This window comes from Macaca mulatta, chromosome 1 (assembly GCF_049350105.2).
Source record: "Macaca mulatta isolate MMU2019108-1 chromosome 1, T2T-MMU8v2.0, whole genome shotgun sequence".
NCBI classification, from domain to species: Eukaryota; Metazoa; Chordata; class Mammalia; order Primates; family Cercopithecidae; genus Macaca; species Macaca mulatta.
In genome coordinates, this window is record NC_133406.1 from 139,845,018 (window position 1) to 139,853,668 (window position 8,651).

The window sequence follows — 8,651 nt, forward strand, 5'->3', positions numbered from 1 at the left end:
TTCCCCAAACTTCTGACTAATACAACTTAACAAAAGCATTTGCACAGATAATGTTCGGTGTACCACATCAGTTTAGTGGGTGGTACACGCATGACTTTGATAAAATTGCCCTACTTTTGCCAAGAAGTCCTAGAAACCATATTAATAATATAGCATTTAACATATACTTTTATTTTTAACTGAGCAGGAGTCACCCAATTAAAGTGACGTTTTTCTGTTTAATTCCAGGTATCAAGAACCTCAATGACTTTTTGTTTCTTTAATAAAAGGTTCTTAAAGAGCCAGTATCTTAACATATATATTATCAATAGCTATGAGGTTTTATTAAACAGCATAATAAAATTTACCCTACTACAAACCAGCACAATTTATATTGTTTACCAGTAAGCCAATGTTGCCCATCAGTTAATCACGCACTTTCCCAACTTCTGCCATAGGTACCACCATGTACTACCATTCTTTTAAAACAGACATTTACTTTTGACTTAAATCAATTTGATGTAAAATGTTTTATATCACTGCTATAAATGGGAAAACCTGCCACTGAGTCTATACATAAATGAATTTTAAAATGCGTAACTCTTATAATTTTAAATATTTGTGTTTACTACACCGTGAGAAACAATGTAAAAAATAACAAGTTTGTACTTATTTTATAGAGGAACACCAGACCAACATAAGAAGTTATATAGAATCCTCTTAGAATTCATCTGCACATACTTCTAAATCATTTTTTAAAACTAAACCCTGCAGTCATTGAATCCTTAATGCCTGCTCCAAAATAATATGTGAATTTCTGAAGCATTTTGGAATTTACAACTATATTTCTCTACTCAGATAATTCAATCTCTCTGATACACAAGAGGAGATTCTTAAAACAACAAATGGCTTCATAGAGAAGTCTCAACCAGACTCGGGGTCATGAATTTGCTAATGATCTTTCTCTGGGGACATTTGCCTCAAACTTTACTATGTTTTTAGATTTGTTTGTAGGTGCTATTTTTCCTCAAAAAAAAAAAAAAAAGCCTTTTCAGTAAAGCACAACACACACACACATATAAACTATATATATATATATTTAAAAGTGAAATCTGTGCCCCTACATTAATTATATTTATATTTTGTGACTTGGAAAGTGAAAATACTCTTGAGGATTCAATTTGGCCATCTGAAAGAGTATTCTTCAATTTTATTTGTTTAATATTTTTCTTGTGTGAAAAAGAGGAAACAAATGCTGACAATAGACTTTCCCAGACAGGTGCTGCCACTGGAACATTGGCACGATAGCTTTGAAATTAGCATTCCAACCACATCTGAGTCAATTAAATTCCTTCAAAATACAATTTCCAGAAAACAGATGTTACAACTTTAAAATAGTCTTAAAGCACTATGATTTACCAAATATGGAAGACTTATACCAAAAAAAGAGAGACTTCCTTTACAAGTTTCAGACAACTAGGTTTAGCATACACAGAATAGTAACTGGACATTACAAAGACGTCACCATGTTGTGTGCTTTGGGCTGTAGCCCATTAATCAGCAGTCATGCTGAGTCCTTTCCTTAGCACCATGTAACTTACAATTATCATGCTTGCAAAACTGCAATTGAGGATGGGGGTGGGCAGATATAAGAAGAAAATGTTTCTTTTACTGGTGAAGCTAACCAGTGCAGAGCACTCACTTGGCTTGAAACTGTTGCACCCTAACTGGCTGCTCCCAACATTCCCCTTTCTCATGAGGGGTTCCTCCCAGTCAGCCAGACCCAAAATCTCAAAAGTCATCTTTGACCTTGGCCTCTCCATCACATGATACCCACATCAAGTCAATACCCAGACTGATTCTCTCCGCACAGTCACAGTCAGTATTCTATTCTATTCTACTCTACTCTACTCTACTCTACTCTACTCTACTCTACTCTACTCTACTCTACTCTATTCTATTCTATTCTATTCTATTCTATTCTATTCTATTCTATTCTATTCTATTCTATTCTATTCGAGACAAGGTCTGGCTCTGTCGCCCAGGCTGGAGTGCAGTGGCGCAATCTTGGCTCACTGCAACCTCCACCCCCAAGGCTCAAGCCATCCTCCCACCTGAGCCTCCCAAGTAGCTAGGACTACAGGTACATGCCACCACGTCCAGCTATTTTTTTGTATTTTCAGTAGAGACAGGCTTTCGCCATGTTGGCCAGGCTGGTCTCAAACTCCTAGTCTCAAGTGATCCACCAGCCTCAGCCTCCCACAGTGCTGGGATTACAGGCATGAGCTACCGCTCCTGGCCATCCACAGTCTCTTTCAATTATGGGGTAGATCCAGGTTTGGGAGCCTGAAACCCATCATTTGGGGAGCGAAGATGGAGCATACAAACATCTTTTCACATTTTACAAAAATTTTTCCCTCCAACAGCTTGAGAGAGGGAACTAAGCAAGAAAAGGCCCTGAGTCTTAAGTTTCATTAGCTCCCCAGTGAACTACCTGGACCTTTCTTCCATGACAATCATCATCACGTTATTTCAAACCCTTCTTACCATACTCTAGGACTAATACCATTTCTCTCCGCCTCCACCTCCTGCCTACTCCAGTAGTTCCAGAGCAGGGCTCGGAAAGTCTCAACCCTGCTCCAAAAGCCCAGCCCAGACTGCCAACCCTCCAACAAGATATTGTCCCAGCCTGCCTTTTCAGGTGAATTTGTCATTTTTCCTCAAATGAATCCTACCCACTAGCCTGGACTCCTCACCCTTCCCTAAACATACCTGATATCTCTGGTATTTGAGGTGGTGGTGGTTGTTTTTCTGGAATACTTTCCTCACCATTTCTGCCCATTAGACCTATATTTCATTAGACCTAAACTCAAATACTATGTCCTATGATGCCTTTCTTCTCCAACTCAGAACCTTTTCCCTTACCCTTTAGACTCCAGAATATGACACTCAACTATAAGTGATAATGACCACGATAATGACAACAATAAAAACAAAAAGTTAACAGTATGTACTATGTGCCAGGCACTATTCTAGGCACTGTACATAAATCATTAATCCTCACATCACCCCGAGTTAGGTTCCATTATTATTCCCACTTTCATTTTACAGGAAAAGCACTGAGAACTAGTTGCTCAAGGTCACACAGTCAGTCTGGCTCCCTCACAGAAACTCATAGCACATCCTGATGGGCCCCTCACAGCTCTTTTGTAATTAGTTTCCTTCAGACTGAAGTGGAAAGCTTCTGGAGCTCAAGTAACCAAGCTTCCCATAGCTTTATAAGCCTTCAGATGCCTCCTGTCAGATAGATGCTCAGCAAAAAAATCTATGTGTAATGAACAGTTACTTTAAACATATAAGGGTAAGACTGCATCTACCCCAAAGGGTTAATTCAGCTTAATTAATAATTGGTGAATGAGATTTTAAAAGACTGTATCACTACAACTTTAGTGGGAATGCCGGGAAGAGGAGTAAAATTAACTTTCTCAGCCCAATTATATGAAAGCATCAAGCCAAATAGAGTCAATTCACCAATGATGTGCTTCAAGAGAAAGTAATACACTAATTTTAAAAAATAAAAGCTCAAGCTCACATGATTTGTATTTGCTTATAGAAAGTATTTAGTCAAGGCATACTCCCTGATCCAAATATTCACTCTTCTACTTCCCCTGTGTCTATTCTGAAGCCACACTCAGCCACTCTCAATATGGGATAAAAAGCAGCCAGCAGGAGGTGGAACAGAACACAAATCACCACAGATGACTGTAATTCAATCAGCATAAGTATTTATTTAACACTTACAATTTGTACAGGAACCTGCACACATACGAGGGCACAGGGAGAGTCTGCAATCTCCATTATGGAGCTTAAAGACACTGACTTCAAGGACTCTAAAGGGGGCTGGGAATGGCCCATAAAATGACCAGACTCAACCTGAGCCTACCTTGCATCATGACAGTGTTTAGATGCCACCTCCTCCCCTTCCTTGGGATCACAGTTCTAAAGTGAGACAGTCTTTTTGGCAACCCAATAAGATCAGGCCCCTGCCTTATGTTCTCAAAGCTCTCTGCCCTTCTTCAAATTCATACACCAGTTTGTTTCTGTGGTTATTTAATTGAGCCTGTCTCCTCAAGTAGGCTCTAAAGCTAATGAGAGCAAGGTTTCCATCTCCTTTTTTATCTGCAGGACTCTACTATGCCTGGCATGTAGCACATACTCAAAAATGATGGATGATTGCACAAATAGTGGGCATTTTATATGAGGGGAAGCATGACATAGACACAGGTCCTTTTCCCATGAGTAGCATGAAACTAACCCTGTATGCTTCCATTGCCTTAGGTATAAACTGAGGATAACAACTGTAACTATCACATAAGGTTGTCTGTTGGGAAGAATAAATAAATTAATAATGTATGTAAAGTGCTCAAAATTACATCTAGCACATAGCTCTTCTATAGTAAGGGACAACAAAAAGGAGATAAACTTTGGTCCCAAAATGTTTTTCTTTCCTTTCCACCATCTGTCTCTGGGTGAATCTAGATCTACACTGTTATTATTTCTCACACCTTCACCCTAAAGCCCATCTATGTATACAAACATCGGAACATGAGGTTATAAATGTCCCTAATAAGACCATGATTTAGTTCAACCCTATGATTTTAGAGTACAGATTATGATCCTACTCTCAGTTCTGCCTCTTCAAACAGCCTCCCTAGTCTCCTGATGCCTTAGTATCAACATCCATAAAATAAATGCCACTGGCCCCTGCTTTACCAAACCCATTATCAAAATATCAGAAGATCCCTGAGGTGGCCCATGTCTTTCTGCAACAAAGTACGTGAAAACAGAAGCGAGTTACTGTTACTAGCACTGTATTCATTTTTTCTATTTGAACTTCTCATGAACAAAAGAATAAGATTACCAAGCTGGATTTGTTTTTAGGAAAGGAAAGCAATCACCAGTTACCTGCAAAGAATGAACCACAGAAATCCATGAAAAGAAGTCCAGCATAAAAACAGAAGTCCAGCATAAAAACACACTGCAAGGCAAAAAACTTTGCAAAAAGCTGAAACATAAAACTTTTAAAGTCTCTTCCTCGGCTCCCAAAACTTGGTTCTCAGACTTCTTAAATGTCAGGGCACTTTAATTTATAAACTGTTTTTTTCTAAAGACAGCATTAATTGTGATACACAAACACAGACAACATGTTTAATTTTCTTATTTTTAGCAACATTATTTTCTTAATCATTTCCTCCCATTATATCCAGTGACTCAAAAACAATATCTACATTCAACTTTATAATGTTTTAAAAATAGGACAAAGTTTTACGTTTCTCAAATGCATAAATAATTCTACTTTGTTTTAATTGCTTGTGGAAATAAGAAATACTCAATGTTAATCACATATGAATTAGATAGGTCAGTCTGATTACAAATCAGAACCACAACTGTATTTAAAACTTGTATGATAATCAGTCTATTTTAAATCTATCATGCTAAACAGTCTAATTAAAACAGAATAAGAATGAATGTGTTTTGTTTCCTACAGTCTTTGGTTGAACACGTTGTAAAAGAAAGTCACTCTTCCTGTTCTTCAACTTTTGAGTCCATTATAAATCACAGATTATGAAGTCAGCAAAGCATAAGACAGTATATCTGCTTAACAAATATGGAGGCAAGGCTAATCGTAGAAGTTAAGCAGAACCTGACATCAGGTCTCTATCTCCATCGCTCATTTCTACCCTAAAAATCCTTAACAATTTTCAGTATTTGAATCTTTATGAGAATGAAGTCTAGAAATGACTATGGTTTTTGTTTGAGGTGCTGTTTGCTCTGAAATACCCTCATGTGACATCTCTTTACAGTTTAAATTGAAGCTGGGAATTAACATTCAGTCAACAAAGAGCAGACTTTATTTATTTGACAATGCGTTTAGAATAGAAATACTCTCTCACCCCTCTCATGGGTATAATTAGAGTGAAACCAGTGGGAGCTTTTTGATGGGCAATTTAGGAGAATTGCAGACAATATTAGCCATGTGTGTCTTCCCATCTAATTTGATTACAACCAGAATTTTCACAATCAGCCTAAAAAGATATCCTTGCAGAACTGACAGCTACAGCCAGCACAAATGCACATCTCTTGCTAGCATTGTCTCAGTGACACAATGGTTCTCTTCTGCCTGAGGTGAGTTCATGCACCAACATAGACCTCACTGAGCTGGCTGTGTGACAGTAAGCTAGCCCAACCCCTTATAAAGCAAACAAAGGAAACACCAAGCCAACGTTCTTAATACACAGAAACTTAAAAAGACACGTTAAAGGGGGAAAGAAGAAAATGTGTGGCCCCAAAAAACCTCAGTCCCTTAGTCTCACACAAGCTGAGCAAACTACTGTTATGTTACAACATGCAGCTAAATATAACCCTGTAGAACATTTATCATTCATCATTAAAAGGTAGTCCTTATATAAAACACAAAAACAGACTCACTCCAGAATATCACTTGAATAATACATCTCCCAAACTGAATGGTTTCATGTCAAAAACTCCTGGTGCTGAGTTTCACTGCTTACTTCTGGGTATAGCATGAACTTCATTTCATAAAACTTTCCAAACGAAGAAAGAAAATGAAAAAAAGTATGTTATTTAAACCCAGGACTGAATTGGATCAAGTTTAGAAGGCAAAGAACCATAACTTTGTAATGAAGATGGTGATGCAGATCCACTGTAACAGACCAGGGCTGGATGTTTAAATCCTCTTAACACCTGTTAGCAATTATAGAAAGTCTTTAAATAGCAAATACATTATACTTCAAACATTTATTTGTAAAAGATAATATGGGTTTTTGTTGTTGTTGCTGTTGTGTTTTTTTGTTGTTGTTTAAAGTAGAGACGGGGTCTTACTATGTTGCCCAGGCTGGTCTCGAACTCCTGGGCTCAGGCAATCCTACTGCCTTGGCCTTCCAAAGTATTGGGATTACAGGCGTGAGCCATTGCGCCTTGCCAAGGATAATATTTTGACTTCTGGAAATGTTTTCCCAAAGACAAAATCTTAAGATTTTAAGTTTCCTAAGCTAGTCCAAAAATGATAATATATTCAGTATTATCATTAAAATCATATATCTAAAATAAAATGTAGAAGACATTATTTTCAATATTAAAACTAAAATAATTAAGTAAGTGTGTTAGTTTTTTAAGTTAATTATCTTCCCTTGATGCTAATACTTGAGGGAAAGCTAAATTAGAAAAACTTGAAGAAATCAAGGAATACATCTATAATGCCTTTAAAGTGAACCCTGAATTATTTCTAATGTTTTGATTGGTACTTAATTATATACCATTCTGCTTCAAAATGCATAACTTTCCTCAGTATTTGGCATTATGATTACAGCTGATTTCAAATCTGAGGCAGTGGAAAGCAGGGCAAATATGAGAGGAAATTTTCTTGCTGTCACTGGAAGGAAAGTAATTGGGAAGAAAAGTGAACAAGAAAGATCATAAACTTTCTGGTAATGCACAGGAGGAAGCCTGCCAAACTTGCCAGGGACGGAACCCAACTTGGGTGTGGGGGGTTGCTTCTCATGTGCTTATGGCAACTTTAGGCAGTCTGCGATCTCCTAGAAGAGAGAAGGTGGTAGACCAGCAACCCAATGTATTAATTTTAGTAACTAGAGTATATACCTAAGGAACTGTACATAAAATTGTTTTTAAAATTAAAATTTTAAGAAGCCTTTTCAAATATAGTCATCTTATTCTTTTTCAAATTTCAGGAAGTTTGCAGGTGAGATGTTATCCAAACTTCTAACACAAAAGTCACAAAGCATGTGAACTAAATCTCAGGTCTAGAATCATAGTAACTTGTAAGTTACTGTTCTTTGAACTCACTCAAGAATAGAAAACTAACAATGCACACAAACAAGGAACTGGTTGTTCTCTTCCATTATTTACAAGAGTTGTTGCTTAGAGAAAGCAGGAGAAACAAGAGCTTTGCCCATCAGTGAGGTGTTTGAAGAAAAGATTCTGTGGCAATTTTTCTGTGCATTAGCCCCAATTGTTCAAACATGTGCCACATGCCTGTATTGTCCTTCGAGAAGATAACAGAATTAATCATTCTTTTTTCTTTCTTTCTTTCTCTCTTTCTTTCTTTATTTTTGAGACAGAGTTTCATTCTTGTCACCCAGGCTGGAGCACAGGGGCATGATCTCGGCTCACTGCAACCTCCGTCTCCCGGGTTTAAGCGATTCTCCTGCCTCAGCCTCCCGAGTAGCTGCAGAATTAATCATTCATAATTATGCATAGATTTTTTTAAGTAAACATGTTCCCTACATACTTTAGCTTACTAATTTCCACAGACATCAGAACTGAAACAACTACAGCTTAAATAAAAATAACTTAAACCCAACCAACAGATCTATTGCATACATACCCTATATATATATATATATATAACATACAGGAAGTTCACCCACCTTCCCTGGAGTAACTGGGAATTTCCCTCCTATTCTGGCTCACTACTGTAGGCAGACCTCACTACTTCCAGAAAACAGTCCCCCTTCACCCTGGCCAGCAATTTCTCACCCCCATCATCCTATGAGCAACAAGACTTGCATGGCAGGTTTACTGGTAGTAAGGAAAATGAGGAAGGAGGAAGGAAAAGGAGAAAAGCAAAGAGC

General features: G+C 37.6%; 1 protein-coding gene across 7 annotated transcripts in view; it reads right to left on the minus strand.

Moving 5' to 3' along the window:
- The window catches only part of CDC14A (cell division cycle 14A), a 164,677-nt gene that overhangs the window by 98,501 nt on the left and 57,525 nt on the right, over nucleotides 1-8,651 (minus strand). The window lies entirely within an intron of this gene.